Here is an 18920-nt window from a genome sequence, read left to right as displayed (position 1 = left end):
CGACCTTTACTTGCCTCTTTACTAATTGTAGAGTTGTTTGTGAAGTTATAAATTGTGTTTTGATTCGGACGTGACCCAACGACCACATCTATCTATTTGTGAACACGAAACGGACCGATCAGGCATCAAAATAACTATTAAATCTAAGCGGAAAATACGAGATTTTTAAAACCTTTAAAAGTTTAAAGTGCGAAATCCACCATAAGTGATCAAACGAAAATGAAAAGAAAGATAATTAAGTTTTACAATTAAAAACAAAGTGCGTTGGGGAAACGATATCCCACGAATAAGTGCAGGCCTAAAGATAGGTGAGTCTAAGAAAACGATAACTAAAGTCCAAGGTCAACGTTCTTGCTAGCTCACACGTCTTCCCCATAATCTGCATCACAAACCTGTCATTCATGTAAACATGAACACCACAGACAGTGGGGAGTAACTCAGAGTTCTCCCAGCCACAATATGTCAAAATACACATAAGCAAGAACTTAATTAAACATATTGATCATACATCATATTTGAATAATAATGAACAAGGGAATATAATGATAATCATAATGAGATAGGCATATTGCATTCGTACTGAGATAGGCATGGTACATTATATTAAACATGCATTCAAGGGAACAAAACATGGACATGAGATTAGGCATCGAATCATATGAAGAAGGTAAATAACGGATCAATTAAATAGAAAATACATGGATGGAAACCAATAGCAATTACTTTGAAAACCTCTTAACAACCATAGCACGGGACGCGGCTACTAATGTCACATTCATACTTATGGCTTGCATCTCACCATAAGAACGGATGGGAACATCGATCTCGGCGATCATATCGCAACTAGGGGCTTGCATCTCACCACTAGTATTCGATAGGACCAAGACTCTCACAAACAATCATATAAGACGTGAACTCTCGTATATAAGGACACGCCAATGACCATGATCAAGCAAGACATTTACGTAGTATGGACTCACAAGACAAACCCCTAGACTCCAACCTCCTGGTAGGACGACGATCATAATACGGTCCTAGTCTAAATCTCGCCAGACTCTCGGGATGGGCGACACCCGATTCGACATGCGGTGACCTATCCGCATCCAAGACTCGATCCATGACACCTAGCCGTGCCCCAAGGTCGAGTAACACCAAATCGGAACCATGGTACCTAACCGTACCTCAAGGTCCGAAGAGGCGGAAGGATAACCCAACTCGGAAACAATGGCACCTAACCGTGACCCAAGGTCCGCAAGGGTAGATAAATAAGGAATGTCAAGTCATCACACAATGTAAATCGTCACGCTTGGGTCACAAATACGAGTAAAAATGATTGCACAAACATAACGTAAACAATTCGTGTGAAGCATGTATACGTATAAGAGTATAACAAATATCAGGTGCTCTCTGCCGGTGTGGGCACCGGCTGCCGGCCCACCGGCAGAGGATACATTCTAAGGTGAAACAAGGTCAAAATCGATGAAAGTGTATTCTCTGACGGGGTACTGGCTGCCGGCCCACCGACAGGGAATATAAGCCAAGGTAAAACAAAGCCAAAATAGCTGGAAGTGTATTCTCTGCCAGGGCACCGGCTGCCGGCCCACCGGCAGGGAATACAAGTCAAGGTAAACAAGGTCAACAATGCTCAATGTGTGTTCTTTGCCGGTTGACCAGCTGCCGGCCCACCGGCACATGATACATGCCAAGTCAAAACCAAGCCAAAATGATCAAGTGTGTTCTCTGCCGGTCGACCGACTGCCGGCCCACCGGCACAGGAACACACCTATAAAAAAGGACACCAAAATTTCATACACTCGCTGCCGGTTGGGTAGGCCGGCTGCTGGCCCACCGGCAGGGACATACAAAGGCTATTTTCCCAATTTTTCCAACTTAGAATTACAATGTGACGCTGCCGGTTGGGGAGGCCGGCTGCCGGCCCACCGGCAGAGACACCCTGTACACGAAAAACCCAACAAATGTCCATCCAAACTTCTTCAATTTCAATCATCTTAAATTCAATCATTTCATACTTCTCTAATATGATGAATACTCGGAAAATTTGGCATGTTAGGATAATTTAAACATATGAAATCAATTATGAACCTTAAAATAAGATAGCATGTCACTCAAACATATGCAAATGCTCATAAAACCACCTCATTCAACACATCAATGGAATGAAACATGAAAGTTACCAACTTTAACATTTGTATGCATCCAACCAAACATAAAACACACAAATTTGACATGTAAGTCGAGTAACCCATCACAGTTACCTTTTTAGCTCTCAATCTCTAATGGAATCGTCTCACATGCATGAATCCACTTCCGGGTCCACTAATCTTTCTCCTAAACATAAGAAAACAGAAATTAAGGTTTAAGATTCGAAACTAGAAAAAGGGTACCATTAGTAATGATACGTGCCTAATGTATAGTCTTTTGGCCTATTTCAGCACGTATTTCTATGCATTTATATACTGTTTTTATAGTATTTTGCCCCGAATTGGCTACTTTGGTGTATTTTGTCCTTTTTGTAGGGATAATCGCGGAAGTAGCGGAACCATGCCCCTTTTCGTCCTTTTTGCATGCATTTAGAGGAGACGGGATTGTCCCAGAGTGAGATGCTGCACTTGAAGTGTCGTTGCACGCATTACGAAGCATTTGGGTGAAGACGTGAGCTGAATTATAGACCCAAGTGGTCTATCGAGCTGATTGGTGGTCTATCGAGCAGTTATTTGGACGATCGAGTAGTTCCAAGGCTCCTAGAGGCTCGATCGAGAGGTTCCTTCCTCGATCGAGTAAGATGCACATGATCCAGGCCTCGATCGAGTGACCTGTTGGTCGATCGAGGGCCTTCTGCTGAGACATTGGTCGATCGAGTGGTTTAATCCACTCGATCGAGGGGTTTTTCACGGGCATGGGCTTGCTTCAGTCCGTGTGTTTAATTTTCGCTAAACATTGTTTGTTTCCTATTTAACCTATGTTTACGAGGTTAATTAGGCATCTCTTTACTTATTCTTTGGACTATCCTTTTTACTATCATTCACATTAGACACTGTTACCAGCTACGTTGCTTAAACCCTCTACTGTTACTTTCGTTTTCGGATTGCTTCATCGGATTTCGAGTTCTTTACGCCGGAATCGCTTAGATTGTAATCTTCCTTCTACTCTTAATAATAATTAATCTTTTTGTTGTTTTAATTCTTGTTATGTTATTGATCTTTTCTGCCCTAATTTCCGTTACCAAATTCTATTATTATTTCGTCATGTCTTTTGCTGGAATCTTGTTTGCTGCTAGTTTCATTAATAATATGAGTAGCTAAACCCTTTCATGTTGGGATTAGGGGATCTGCGGTAGAATAATGACGACATAGTGAATGAATTAGACGAATTAACATAAGAGACTCTGTCACTATAGCAATATAACTGTAATTCTCGACCTAGTTGAGTGCACGCTTCTATGTCACCCATTAATCTGGCTACAATTAACCCTGGATCGAAAGATTGGATTAAATAGGCCTGCTATAAACAGTAGACTACCCTAATGAGGACGAAAGTTAAGTTAGTGGTATTTTAGGGTGGGAAGTGGACCGAAAGGACCTTCTAATATCCGTCTCGCATTAGTTCGTCTGAGTCATTTACTGCTAAGTTGTTGTACTACCGTAGTGAACCGAATTCCCGACATGGCCCCCTCCTATTGATAGTTTAATTCATTCCTTGCTTTACTGCTCTTGCCTTATTTCTCTTCTTTCAACTCCGTAGTTAGAACCAAAAATTCAATCAAACCCAATTGTTACCATAGAACTAGAGATAGATAGCTGTAGTTGCATTCCTCCCTGTGGATTCGATACTCGACTGCCTCTACTACATTTTTAGTTGAGACCGTTAGGTTTTATTTTTGACAAGTACGCGACAGACGTGTCAAATTTTGGCGCCAGTCGAATGTGTCGACTGTTAGACGGTTGTCTCGCTGCCACAATTTGTTATTTGCAGTTATCGCCTACCTGTTACTGTTGTTAACCGCTGTTAACTGCTTTCCCGTCCCCTATCGCCATTACATGCTTTGAATCATTGGGAATCTTGTCTTGTGAGTTGGGATTTTCGCCTGCAAGGAGTCATACATGCCCCCATTTTTGGTTTTCATGCTGTATTAGCCCTTTTGCAGTCACTGTTTTATCATATTATCACCACTCACATGCCGCTCTTCGAAATTTTTGAGGAATTGTTGGGTTTTGCATTCTGGAAGTCGAATTTTCCGACTAATAGGGCTATTCTTTTTGCTGTCACATGTTGGTTAGCGGTTGTTTTAACCACGGTTAGCAGCATCTTCTCTTATTCGTGCCCTTTGACAGTTTGCAGGATGGACGCGAGTTCCTTGCCTTCTAGTAGTACGTCCTCCAGCTCTTCTGTGAGCGAGCAAGTGGCCCCTGCTGTAGCCACTAGCTCTGCCTTGGTCACCACTGCAGCACCAGTTCTACTTGTCTCAGCTGCAGGGACAGTGTACGCCGCAGCCAGCTCAGCCGGGAGCTCAGTTCAGGCTTCACCAGCCATTACTCCTAGGCCCTTCTCTCTGCTGGACTGCGGATTCAGGCCCCGTTTCCAGCAGCCTGGTATGCTGCCACCGAGGCCACACCGGCGAGCTAGCCGATTAGCCGTCACTTCCACTCTTCCGAGGTGTTGCTACGGGGAGAGCGCACTCACACCTCTACCGAAGATGCCCACGGTACGTTTCACTTCAGAGGCTCACCGGAAACGGTTAGTCACTTTACTTCGTTGCCCTCTCTCCCCCACCCGTTTCCTTGCGCGAGCTGACCTAGAGACCTTAGGCATTTACGAGGAGGTCTGTAGTTTGTTGAACGGGACGGGTATGTCGGGTTTGATTACTATGGAGGAGGCTACCATTCGTACTCTTACGTACGAGTTCTTTAGCTCCTATTTCTTTGACACCGACTCTTACACTGCCGACCACTCCAGTTCCTGCATTCACTTTCGACTCCGCAATGAGTCGCATCACTGGACCTTGGCCAAGTTTGGGCAGGTTTTGGGACTAGTTAGTGACGGTCCCACTGCCCCACCTCGAGAGCTCCTTCACCACTTTGGGTGCTCTTTCTCACACTCCCTTCCGGACACGGAAGGGAGCTCACGTTCACTTACCTCGCGCCCCGTTATTACTTGCGTCGTTAGGAGAGACCATTTTTGGGCGCCCTGAGCCCAATAACGTGACCAACACTGAGCTAGCGATTCTCGCGGGGTACCTCAACATTGACTACGGTACCCCGTTTGTTCTAAACATTGCCTATCTGGTAGCTCAGCATTGGAACGGGATTGGGACTCGGGTCAAGACCGCAGTTGTCTGCGGCGGGCTGGTGACCAGGATTGCCCGCCACCTTTACCCCAGTGAGCCCGGACTCACTGCACCTGATCAGATGGCTCTCCTTGACCTGGAGGCCATGGTAACATTGACCTGGTTTCCAAAGGCGAAGGGGAGTGCGAGGACGTGGAAGATCTGTGGTTCCACGTCTGTTACCTTGCCGTGCTCTACCCTTCCCCCACTTTTACCGCTCTCATCTGCTGCTGAGGGAGCGAGGCCACCTCCACCTACCTACCACCTTACCTTCACCCCTCCTTCCTCTACGAAGAAGAGGAAGCGGGAGGCCGGAGCATCTTCTAGCTCCCAGGCTCAGACTCAGGCCCAGGCTGGACCGACACCCACGCCTCAGCCTACACCCACACCCACTCAGACTCATACTCCACCTCCACTTGACCCTCCTCCTGGTTCGGTTTTCCCGGCCAACTTTGTCCGCCCTCCCTTTTAGAGGCGCCCGCGGTCATGGACCAAGGGCGTCATGATGCCGTGTCTCCGGATTTGTGCAGGTACCTTACTGAGATGAGACGGGATATGGCTTTGGCTGTATTCCCACTCTACGAGTTCCACATCCGAGCCCGGCGACCGATTCCAGAGGGGTGGCCGCATCCTTCCTTCTACCGATACCCAGCGGACGGGTACCCTCCACTACCTTCGACTCGAGTCGGAACCGGAGGAGACAGAGGTAGCACGAGAGGTGCGATTACGGGCGAGAGCGGCGGCGAGAGCGCGAGAGAGGAGGAGAGTGACCCTCCGTTCGTACTCCGGTCCAGGAGGATCGGGATGGAGATGACCGAGTCTCCCCCTTGTTGTTCTTTGGTTTGGGGAGACGGTTTTGTTGAGTCGGAGTACACGAGAGACGGCGGTGGTGCCGACGACGAGTAGCTTTTGGTCTACTCACTTCCCGATTTTCGTTTGGTTTGGGGAAGTTCGTGTTTTGTATGTCCTTTCACTCTTTTTATTTCGTCTCCTTTATTTTTCTTTTATTGGTTGTATACCCCCATCCCCCATTTTTTCTGCTGGTGTATGCTGGAGGACAACGAGGGCGTTGTCCGTTTTGGTTTGGGGAGGGTATTGCATCCTTTTGAGTCTGCATCTGCATTTGTTTTGCATTCACGTTTCATTTTTCAGTTTGCATTTGTGGTTTATTTTCAAAAAAATCAAAAACCAAAAAAAAAAAAATTAGAAAATGTTAAAAATTCAAAAAATTTCACGTTTATTTTTGCATTTAGGTTGAGTCGGAACGGTAGATTCCCGTGATGAAATTGCACTTAACTTGTCAATTCACTTGAGCCTTGCACTTTATTGATGGTTTTTAGCTTTGTCATACGCATAGTCTACGAATTTCTGTTCAAATAATAGCTGACTGTTTAGACTTGACCTGATAAATTGGCAAACTACTAAAAAAAAAATTCTGAGTTTTTAGAGCCATAACTGGTGCCATTCATGACCAGTTCATTAGGAATTTTGAGAGTAGTACTCCTTGCATAGCATGTTCGTCTCATTTGCACATTTATGACATTCAATTTCTTGTCAAATGCACACATTCGGGTCTGCGGTTGGTGTCACATGCAGGGAGGGTCTTGCAAATTTCCCTTTTCTTTACATCCTTCACCCATTTAGCTCCACATTGACCAAAACTTGCCTTTTTGACCCATTAGCCACAGTCCAAACAAGCCTGCCTAGTCAAGCTAGTTAGTCTGTCCTTTTGTGGTATGTTTTCCATTGCAGTTTGGTCCGTAATTTCTGTTTGGAGTTGGTGTTTGTGATAAAAAAAAAAAAAAAAAAAAAGTATTGAAAAAAAAGTATTGAAAAAAAAGAGGAAAAACGTGAAAGAAGAAGAAAGAAAAAAAAAGGAAAAGAAAGATGAGATTCACGTACAAAAAAGAGAAAAAAATTGTGAAAAAGTTGTGCCCTCTTGTCAGAGTTGAGAAGATGTTTGAAGACGTACAATCGACAAGAGGGTTGGTTGTTTCAGTTAGTTGTCTCAGACGGTGTTTAAAAAAGGGAACTTTGTGACCGTCTAGCTCCTCCACTCCTATTCTATATTTTTTGAGGAGATTGTGCTTCCAGTCTAGTGAGTTTTGTGCCAAGTGAAGGGCACATGTGTTAGTCTTTCAGTCAGTTTGAGATCCGGATGGTTTATTATGGTCCTGTTAGGAACTAGCTTGACGCTTTTACCTCCACATTTCCATAACTTGTTTAGCCTTTTCTCACCTGAACCTCACTATTCCCATATTACTTGCAAACCCTCGGCTGTGACGGACATTATTGGTTGGAGTGTGTGCATTAGTACTTGAATTGTCTTTCATTTTTGTTGCATGCATGCTACGTAGGTCGCAGTTAGGTGAGTGACTGTCTTTTCTTCTCTCTTTTACATATAACATTTGCCCTTTGCTTCATGAGAGGAGAGTGACCACGTGAGAGTCCAGTTTTGTTGGTCTTGCAAGGTCGATAGGTCAGCTTTATTTATGAACAGCTTATAATTCGTTTGCGTATTGACTGCCTAGCTTTAATGATTTGATTTTGTTGCATTAAAGTGGTTCAAGTAGACAAGTTAAGCTAGCTCTGAGTTATCATTTCCGTTCCATTAGTTTAGTTTTGAGTTTACTCGAGGGCGAGTAAAGGTTTGGTTTGGGGAGATATGATACGTGCCTAATGTATAGTCTTTTTGGCCTATTTCAGCACGTATTTCTATGCATTTATATACTGTTTTTATAGTATTTTGCCCCGAATTGGCTACTTTGGTGTATTTTGTCCTTTTTGTAGGGATAATCGCGGAAGTAGCGGAACCATGCCCCTTTTCGTCCTTTTTGCATGCATTTAGAGGAGACGGGATTGTCCCAGAGTGAGATGCTGCACTTGAAGTGTCGTTGCACGCATTACGAAGCATTTGGGTGAAGACGTGAGCTGAATTATAGACCCAAGTGGTCTATCGAGCTGATTGGTGGTCTATCGAGCAGTTATTTGGACGATCGAGTAGTTCCAAGGCTCCTAGAGGCTCGATCGAGTAAGATGCACATGATCCAGGCCTCGATCGAGTGACCTGTTGGTCGATCGAGGGCCTTCTGCTGAGACATTGGTCGATCGAGTGGTTTAATCCACTCGATCGAGGGGTTTTTCACGGGCATGGGCTTGCTTCAGTCCGTGTGTTTAATTTTCGCTAAACATTGTTTGTTTCCTATTTAACCTATGTTTACGAGGTTAATTAGGCATCTCTTTACTTATTCTTTGGACTATCCTTTTTACTATCATTCACATTAGACACTGTTACCAGCTACGTTGCTTAAACCCTCTACTGTTACTTTCGTTTTCGGATTGCTTCATCGGATTTCGAGTTCTTTACGCCGGAATCGCTTAGATTGTAATCTTCCTTCTACTCTTAATAATAATTAATCTTTTTGTTGTTTTAATTCTTGTTATGTTATTGATCTTTTTCGCCTAATTTCGTTACCAAATTCTATTATTATTTCGTCATGTCTTTTCTTTGGAATCTTGTTTTTTTGCTAGTTTCATTAATAATATGAGTAGCTAAACCCTTTCATGTTGGGATTAGGGGATCTGCGGTAGAATAATGACGACATAGTGAATGAATTAGACGAATTAACATAAGAGACTCTGTCACTATAGCAATATAACTGTAATTCTCGACCTAGTTGAGTGCACGCTTCTATGTCACCCATTAATCTGGCTACAATTAACCCTGGATCGAAAGATTGGATTAAATAGGCCTGCTATAAACAGTAGACTACCCTAATGAGGACGAAAGTTAAGTTAGTGGTATTTTAGGGTGGGAAGTGGACCGAAAGGACCTTCTAATATCCGTCTCGCATTAGTTCGTCTGAGTCATTTATTGCTAAGTTGTTGTACTACCGTAGTGAACCGAATTCCCGACATGTCCCCCTCCTATTGATAGTTTAATTCATTCCTTGCTTTACTGCTCTTGCCTTATTTCTCTTCTTTCAACTCCGTAGTTAGAACCAAAAATTCAATCAAACCCAATTGTTACCATAGAACTAGAGATAGATAGCTGTAGTTGCATTCCTCCCTGTGGATTCGATACTCGACTGCCTCTACTACATTTTTAGTTGAGACCGTTAGGTTTTATTTTTGACAAGTACGCGACAGACGTGTCAAGTAAAATGGGTCGAAAGCCCAATTCATGGAGGAAGGTCGGTATCTTTCTTACCTAGAAAGATGGAGAGCGATGAAAGGAAGAGATAGACGCGAAAATCACTTGATTCGGATAAGAATTGAGCAAGTTATGGTGTTTTGAAGATTTGTAAGAGAGATGTGTAACAATGGTGTTTGTTGTTGAATATGTTGTGCTGAAATTTTGAGGAAGAAGAAGTGGTTAGGGTTTACTTCATGATTCTTATGAGGAGCAAGGAGTAGTATGTGAGCCCATTAGTCATACCAGGTCCAAAATGCAAGATTGAGTCGATATACACAAGAATTTACGTCTCAAGCCCATTACAACTCAAGAAGGAAAATATTATTATTATTATTATTATTATTATTATTATTATTATTATTATTATTATTATTATTATTATTATTATTATTATTATTATTATTATTATTATTATTATTATTATTATTATCCGACCAAAATATTTATTTTTATATAACTTAAGCTTTAAAAATATAATATTTATAAAAATCATGTTCAATAATGAAATTAATTTAAATTAAATAATATAAAATATAAATAACACAGTAGATGGTTAATTAAATTATAAATGTCAAAACGGAAAATTCGCGGGTGTTACAACCGCGGGCGGGATTGGGTGTCAGATTAAAGGCCTTCCCAATACGTAGCTTCACTTCTTACTCAGAAACTTTGGATAGTGGACGACCTTATCCAGGGCGTGCGAGAGTCATTCTAGAGATAGGATGCTAAAGAGGGACGATTCCTTATCTTTAGTACCTATGTCAAACCCTGCTTTGTGCTTCCTTTGACCAAGGTATAAAGTGGATTCGAACGGGTTACAAGCATCCCACAAATGCTTCACTACTACAAAACTTGTGATGGACATCGGACTTTTCGCTATATGGACATCAGATACACAACCGATGTAGAGTTTGGTCATGTCCATTATGGATTAATGGACATCGGATTTTAAACCGATGTCCATTAAAATTTGCACATCAGATTTTTAGGAAAACCGATGTCTATTTGATCAATGGACATCGGATTTTTAGGAAAACCGATGTCTATTTGATCAATGGACATCGGATTTTTAGGAAAACCGATGTCTATTTGATCAATGGACATCAGCTTTTTGCAAAAATCCGATGTCTATAATTATTATTTTTTATAAAAAAAAAAATATTACGTTGTTGCCCATATTAGTCGTACACATGATGAAAATGCAAAATGATTCCATAATCAACAAAAAATATCTGTATACAATCAATCGGTTATCCAAAGCCAATTACAAAAAAAATTCATCTACATAATATGTCAAATTTACTTAGACGACTAACCTATACAAAAATATAAACCGATATGTAAACTGACTAATTGTTTAAAAAAAAGGCCGAAGATACAAGACTAATTGGCAGCCTCAGATCTGCTCATCTCCCATTGGGCATATTACCAAGAGAATCTGGTTCAACACAACAAAGTTAACGAGAAAACAAAATATCAACATAGAAGATCCTATATAACTAACGAGACACATACATTACTGTATTTTAAGTATCACAACTACTAGAAATACACTCACCTGAATGTGAGGAGCAGAAAAGTCGAGGAGCATCGTATGTCCTAATCTATACTGCAAAATAGTTAGTTAGTAAAAAAAATACTACCTTCCTTCATCGAAATTTTTAATGAATAATGATCCAAATGAACTAGGATCGAACTTCTACGAATATGTTTCAAATTACAATTCAGTCAATTCTCTTTATCTAGGAAAAAACACAACCTCCTGAGCTTCAATTTTAAAGGTCGACGAGATTGAGTCTGGTTGTCCAATCGCATCTCAAGCATATCCACGGTGCAGCTCAAATGAGCTCGTATCTATCTCTACTAGCATACTGAATGTAAAAGTTCAAAAGCCTGGAACATAGTTGATGCGTGTCTTTTATATGATGTTTTACATCCCATTTTACACGCATTTCAGAGCTCATTCATGTAGTTTATGCTACATTTCTCCCTATTTCCGTCTACTTCCGTTTTTTTGTACATTATTGCAGAAATGTGAAGGATCCAGCGGAAATCGAGCTAAATCCATCCCCGAGTATCTTGCATTGCATTTGACGTGAAGTATTCGCTTAAGGAACGAGCTTGGTGCGTATTTCAAGGCCCAAAAGATAAATCCACGAGATTTTAGAAGCTAATAGCAGCTCGAGCAGTCGATCGACCACTACCCTCAGTCGATCGACCAATATGCGGGTTCCAGAAGCTATTGTACACTGAGGATCAGTCGATCGACCACTACCATCACTCGATCGACCAATCTGCTATCCCAGACGAGAATTAAAAGACCGAGGAAGCGCAAGCCCATGATGTTTAGGTTTTAGAAATAAAAGTTACGTATACTTTCTATATAACGTAACCTAGAAACATCAGTTTTGACATCGGGTTTTTACATTAAGTTTTACATACGGTTCTTAGAAATAATTAGGGTTTGGGAAACTATTTCGTATTGGATTTTCGTTGTGATTTCAATCATTCCGTTACGATCCTTCTGCAATTTCGGTATTCACTTGCTCTATTTTCAGTTCATCTTTATTGCATTGATAGTATAGGAATTGTTAGTTAGTCTCCCAAAACCGTATTATCTTTATTGTTAATTGTTTGTTCATTCGTTTTAAGCATGAAACCTTCTGTCTATTTCGTTAATTTCATTGTTGTTATCAACGTTAGTATGAGTAGCTAAATCAATTGTGCTGGGATGTAGAGGAGTTGTAGTGTAGGCGGCAATATAAAGAACACGGTCTGATTCGCGTGTTGGTCGATCGACCGCCATACCTGGTCGATCGACTGACCACGCGAGGTTTTTATATTCGTTTTAATTGTTTAAATTATTAATTCGACAAATCGAGTGCACACGACTAGTTGAATGCTTAGGATAACACTAAACCATTAGATCGAGAGATAGGGACAGTTGTTAGATCCCCAAATTAAAATGACTAAACTATGCTAAGATCGAAAGATAGGTAAAGTTTAGATTTTTAGTCACTTTTCAGGACGAGAGTTAGTATTAGTGATATTAGGGACTTATAGCGAGATCGAAAGGTGCTATCTGTTAAGAGTGGACCGAGAGGACCTCTTTATTTCCCGCCTCATGTGTTTGAATTAGACCTGTTTAATATGCTGCCGCCGAAACTACAATGAACCGACCATCCTAGTACCTCTTTTATATTTGATTTTATATATTTCATTTGTCTACTTTTCTTTTATTTAGCTATAGACCAAACCCAATCAAACCCCCACCTTTTGTTACTTTAGACCGAATTTAAACAACTAGAAATTACGTCTGCCTCTTTGTGGTTCGACCCGACTGCCGCTAGCTATAGTTGTAGTTGGAGATTATAAATATTATTTTTGACACCTCACGACGGGTGTCAAATTTTGGCGCCGTTGCCGGGGAGGCAATAGTTCTAATTTTTAGTTGTTTTATTTTTAGTCTTTCTTAGTTTAAGGGACATCCGTTCCTTAAACTTTTCTTATATTCTTTTCATAGTTTCCTCTTATGCGCAGGTCACAGGGTGGTGAACTAGTACCATTTGACCGAGAGATCGAGAAATCCTTGCGCGAGTTGAGACGATCACAAAGGGTATTACCGACAGAGGAAGAGCTGAGTACTCTGTCAAGCTACTACGAGAACGCTCTGTTCGAAGGAGATCCACCTACATCTCCTGCCTCTACTTCTTCAGCTGAGACAGTTACTTCTCCAGAAATCCCAGTCATGGCTGAAGAAGCAATCATTGCTAGTCACTCAGAGCCTACAGCTGCGAATCTCTACAAAGGATTCGAACTACCTCGGGAGGCGAGAAAATTCGAGCCAATGCCTTCCTACATTAACCTGGTTGAGAGAAACCGATTCGGGGGGGAGCGCAAATGAAGATGCGACCAAGCACATGGAGATTTTTATTGATTATTGCTGCTCTATACCCCCGCCGGCCGGTGTGACCCAAGATCAGATCAAGGAGACCATGTTCATTTTCTCTCTTTGTGACGCTGCAAGAGAGTGGTATAGAGATCTGGACCGAGCCGCCCATGGGATCACCGACTGGAATTCCTTAGCCCTGGCATTCTACAAAAAGTACTTCTCTGTCTCGAAGACGAATGCCATTAGAGCTCAGATCACGAGCTTTAAACAAGGGCCAGATGAGAACTTCCATGAAGCATGGGTCCGTTTCAAGAAACTGGTGCGAACCATACCGCACCATGGGTTGAAAAATGGAGCTTCTGCAATCAGTTCTATGATGGACTGTATGACGATCAGAGGGCCATATTGATCGAGCCCAATGGCCGATTTCTTTGAGAACATGGGAGAGACTAAGGGGTGGAAGATTATCGATGATTTGGCCACTCATAAGGCCGAATATGGGAATTCGAGAGGAAACCAGAGGAGAGCTGCTGAATCTTCCTCTGTTGATGCACTAGAAGCCCTCACTGCAAGGTTTGACAAATATGAATTAGGAGGAGCTTCTAAAGGTGGGATGTACCAAGTAAATCTTTGTTTGAGACGATCCTTTCGTCTCGTAGAAGATGTGGAGCTGAGGGACATATCTCAGAGAATTGTCCCAGTCCTTTCGAGTCTTGTGATGCCTTTCAACACTATAGGCAGACAAACACGTACTATGAGCCGAATGTCCACCCCAACTTGAGGTGGAGTAGCCAGAATGTCCTAAATCCGACTCAACCTCCACAACAGCAGCAGCAGCAAGCTTTTGTGCCCCCTCATCATAAGCAACAACAATACCAAAAACCCCCTTATGTGCCGCAGCAGCAACAACAATCCCATGGTTCGATTTTCTTTGAGTTTAAGAACTTGCTTGAAGGAGTCCCAAGCTAGAGAGGCCGGGATGAAGCTACTAGAGAGCCAAATTGCTCAATTGGCTAGTAAGAGCACCACTCGAGCTCCCCGGACACTTACCGACTCAAACTGACCAGAAAGAGACCCTAAATGCCATTACTTTGAGGAGTGGGTCTACCCTGGAGGGGCCTGCTATGGTCGAGGATGCCCCTGAAAAGAATAAGGCGGAACCGAGTCAAAACAAAGTCAGAACGAATAATTCAAAGAAAAGGCCTCTACGGGTATCGCCGATCGATCGATCGATATACCCGTCGATCGATCGAGATGCGGGTTACAGGAGCTTCTGGAACTGTACATCTCAGTCGATCGACTGAGCAAGGTGGTCGATCGACTGAGACCCCTGCTGATATTGAGAAATTTCGTCCTTCAATGCTCGATAATTTGAGAGACCATTTGTTCCGGGGTTTGACAACTCCGAAAGTGTTGGGGAAAGACCCGAGTGCTGATGGGTCCATCCCGATTCCGAAGTTCGACCCAATGTCGGTCAATGGCTCACGTTTGAGACGGTCTGAGGAGGGTTCAAGCTTCAATAATGAGAAGGAGGGGGACTTTCAGCCTAAGTCCGCGGATGTCGGCATGCGAGACTTAGAAGAGAGGGCTAAGGTACTTCTCTCAGCCCCAAATCCAGAGCGACTAGTGCCGACAAAGGAACAAGTATCTTTCAATAAATTTGAAAAGGTTATTCGTAGTTTGAATGTACAAGTTCCTTTCCTTGAGTTGGTCAATTAAGTGCCTGCCTACACTAAATTCATGAAACAACTCCTGTCTAAGAAAAAGTCACTTGAAAATGTGCATACTGTCGCACTAACCAAAGAGTCATGCACTTATTTATCGCACACTGCACCCCATAAGCTAGAGGACCCGGGTAGCTTTTCTGTTCCTTGCAATATAGGTACCTTCTCTATTGAGAAGGCATTATGTGACTTAGGAGCTAGTATAAGCGTCATGCCTTTGAGTCTAGCTAGGAAGCTCAAATTGACTAGGTTCGCAGTGTGCGATGATGACAAGATGAGATGGCCGATCGATCTGCGGTCCAGCCAATAGGAGTCTTAGAGGACATCCCTGTCAAAATAGGGAAGTTCTTCTTCCCCGTCGACTTCGTGGTACTTGACATACCTGAGGATGCCCATATTCCCATTATTTTGGGTAGGTCATTTCTGCACACTGCTGGTGCAGTCATAGATGTCGGTCTAGGAACCCTGACTTTTAAAGTGGGCAAGCATTCTATCGTTTTTTTTGACCATCTAAGAAAAAGGACCCCATGTGGCTGTGACTTGTAATACGGTTTCGACAAGAAATCGTACTTTGTGCTTCCCGATTTACCTATCTCTATTCTGTTGTAACCCCTCCGCCCCTGACCGGGAGCAAATTGGAGGAAGATTTGTCTATTTTCGATATCGCAGAGTGGTTTGGGGAAGGAAGAGCGCAAGTCACTCTAGCCGCAAAGAAGCCAATCATTTCACGAGGAGGTCTTGGTTGCCTTAGCTATGCCACTGATGAGGAAGTTGATGACGAACCGGTCAAGGCACGGAAGTCCGACTTGGACTTTGATGAGCAAGAAGAGGTCATTGATTGGGGAGACGATGAAAGTGTTGATCCATTGAGCCATACAGACGTGGAAGCTAAGAAGGGTGCAGCTGCTAAGATAAGCACCGTTGAGGCTACCTCTAGTAGCCAGAAGCCGACAAAGTGGGCTATTCCGTGGCCGTTCTTGATCAACTACTAGTTGATCACATGTTTTCTAAACATTTTATTTGCTTTTGTTAGACACTTTTTATTGCTTTTGTGTGCGCGAAACTTCGAATTTTATTTTGCTTGCTTAGGATTTTATGCATTTGAGACTTTATTCTGGGTTTTGCGCAATTCTGGGCGCGTATTATTGTGCACTTGTAGGTTTTTAGACCTCATTAGCTCAAGTAATTGAGCAAATACGAAGAAATAAGGAGTACAGCAGTATTTTCAGTCGATCGACTGGCTACATTGGTCGATCGACTGAGTTGCACTTTCCAGGAGCTACTGTTCCTGACACATTGGTCGATCGACTGCCGTTCTTAGTCGATCGACCAAGGACGCTGTTGTACCTATTCACGACCTCTCCCCTGCTGTGTTTGGTCGATATGCGGACTTAAGGGAGTTTTTTACTCCACTTTATTTTCCGTCCAATTATTTATTTCTTCTAATTTTCTCATTTGTGCACATATTTACCGCTTCAAAATTGTCTTCTCGATTTTATGCGTGAGTTTTATTTGTCTTTCAGGTACTTATTAGTAGCATGTTTGCTCTTTGAAACCTCCTAGCTCACGCTGGTTTGGGGAGGTTTCCTTTGCTGCGTTTAAAGTCTTGTAAGTTCCCGATTTCCACTTCATGTCATTTTTATTTATTTTCCCGCAAATTCCCATTTCTCTTTTCTTCATTACATGATTTTGCACAATGGGGACATTGTGTGATTTTGTTTGGGGAAGGGTTTTGCGTCGCATATCATTTGCTTGCATTCACGTTTACATTTTGTTTTGCATTGTTATATTCAAAAAAATTTGTTTATTTCATTCTTATATTCAAAAAAATTCTAAAAAAATTGAAAAATTTCAAAAAAAATTCAATAAAATGCACGTTTATTTTAGCATATAGGTCGAGTCGGAACGGTAGTATTTCAAGGATGATATTGCATTTGCACCTGTTTTGCCTAATCCTTGCTTGATTAACATGTTATTAGTAGAATCGTAAATGCATATCTACGAGTTTTCGTTAATTATTTGCTGGACTTAAGACTTGACTTTGAAAATTGGCAATCTACATCATATTTCTGAGATTTAGAGCCTATAACTGGTGACATCTATGACCAGTTATTTAGGAATGTGAGTAGTACTCCTTATAAGACATGTCATATCAATGTGCATAAATATGAACTTAATCTGCTTAATACCTGTATGCATTCGGTCTGTGGTTAGTTGACACATGTGGTAGAGGTTTCCCTTTTCTCGTTTCACCCATAAGCTCCACACTGCCAAAAATATCCTTTTTGTCCTATTTACTACATCCTACACTTAACCTGCCTTGGTCAAGCTAGTAGTTTAGTTTTTGGGATTGTTACTTAGTTTTTGGTAGTAAATGCTCTTATTGAGATTTAGTTGGGAAAATGAAATGAAGGAAGGAAAGAAAAGAAAAGAAAAAGATGAAAAAATGATTCGAAAAGAAAAAAAAAGAGTTCTGTACTTTTCATGCGGTCGATCGACTGCCCCTTTTGGTCGATCGACTGAGGTTCGAGAAAAAGAGAAAGAATCAATTCGCATAATTCAAAATCCTTATCTTTTGGCGATTTTTTCTCCCATGTATTATTCATATTTTGTGGGGAGTTAGTTGATTACTTTTATACCTGGAGATTGTGCGATTTGTGCTTGCTATAGCACCGTTCCATTTGTTTTTGAGCAAGGAGTTGGATGTTGCCATATGGTTCCGTTTCGGTACTAGCTTGATCACCTGTACCTCCACTTTTCCATAAATGTTTTGCCTCTTCTTACCCATACCTCACATATCCACATATATACCTCGGCATGTGTCATGGTCTCTTGTTGGTGGAATGCGTATGTACGGTTGTAGAGATTGCTTTCATATTAGACTGCAGGCATGTTCTTATAGGTCGTAGTTAGGTGAGAGTCTTTACAAAACCAATTCTTTCTATCTTTACGTTATTCACCTGTGCTTGTTTGAGTGATATGAGCGACCCGTGAGAGTCCAATTTGATGAGTCTCTACAGTTGACGGTTCAGTAGTTTTAACGGCTCCATAACTCGTTTGCATGATTCATTTGCTAATTGATTGTTGGTTGTGCATTAAATTGGTTTAGGCTTTACATGTTGCATTTCGCTCTGGGATTGAACTCGTTCCATTAGGTAATTAGATCGAGTCTAGTTCTTGCTTGGGGACAAGTAAGGGTTCGGTTTGGGGAAGTTTGATGCGTGTCTTTTATATGATGTTTTACATCCCATTTTACACACATTTCAGAGCTCATTCATGTAGTTTATGCTACATTTCTCCCTATTTCCGTCTACTTCCGTATTTTTGTACATTATTGCAGAAATGTGAAGGATCCAGCGGAAATCGAGCTAAATCCATCCCCGAGTATCTTGCATTGCATTTGACGTGAAGTATTCGCTTAAGGAACGAGCTTGGTGCGCATTTCAAGGCCCAAAAGATAAATCCACGAGATTTTAGAAGCTAATAGCAGCTCGAGCAGTCGATCGACCACTACCCTCAGTCGATCGACCAATATGCGGGTTCCAGAAGCTATTGTACACTGAGGATCAGTCGATCGACCACTACCATCACTCGATCGACCAATCTGCTATCCCAGACGAGAATTAAAAGACCGAGGAAGCGCAAGCCCATGATGTTTAGGTTTTAGAAATAAAAGTTACGTATACTTTCTATATAACGTAACCTAGAAACATCAGTTTTGACATCGGGTTTTTACATTAAGTTTTACATACGGTTCTTAGAAAT

At 42.0% G+C, this 18920-nt stretch overlaps 1 long non-coding RNA gene and 1 other non-coding gene across 2 annotated transcripts; both read right to left on the bottom strand.

Annotated features, from left to right (window-relative positions):
- Window positions 1-10733: 10733 nt before the first annotated feature.
- Window positions 10734-11438, bottom strand: LOC141615224 (uncharacterized). Its single transcript, XR_012529727.1, has 2 exons — window positions 11098-11438; window positions 10734-10977 (listed from the first exon to the last, which is right to left on the bottom strand). It is a non-coding gene; the product is annotated as an uncharacterized LOC141615224 (long non-coding RNA).
- Window positions 11439-13669: 2231 nt separating this feature from the next.
- LOC141616040 (small nucleolar RNA R71) lies at window positions 13670-13776 on the bottom strand. The gene has a single exon (XR_012530418.1). It is a non-coding gene; the product is annotated as a small nucleolar RNA R71 (small nucleolar RNA).
- Between the last annotated feature and the right edge of the window lie 5144 nt (window positions 13777-18920).

Source organism: Silene latifolia, chromosome 11, assembly GCF_048544455.1.
Source record: "Silene latifolia isolate original U9 population chromosome 11, ASM4854445v1, whole genome shotgun sequence".
NCBI classification, from domain to species: domain Eukaryota; kingdom Viridiplantae; phylum Streptophyta; class Magnoliopsida; order Caryophyllales; family Caryophyllaceae; genus Silene; species Silene latifolia.
This window is presented reverse-complemented; position numbering and strand designations above follow the sequence as displayed.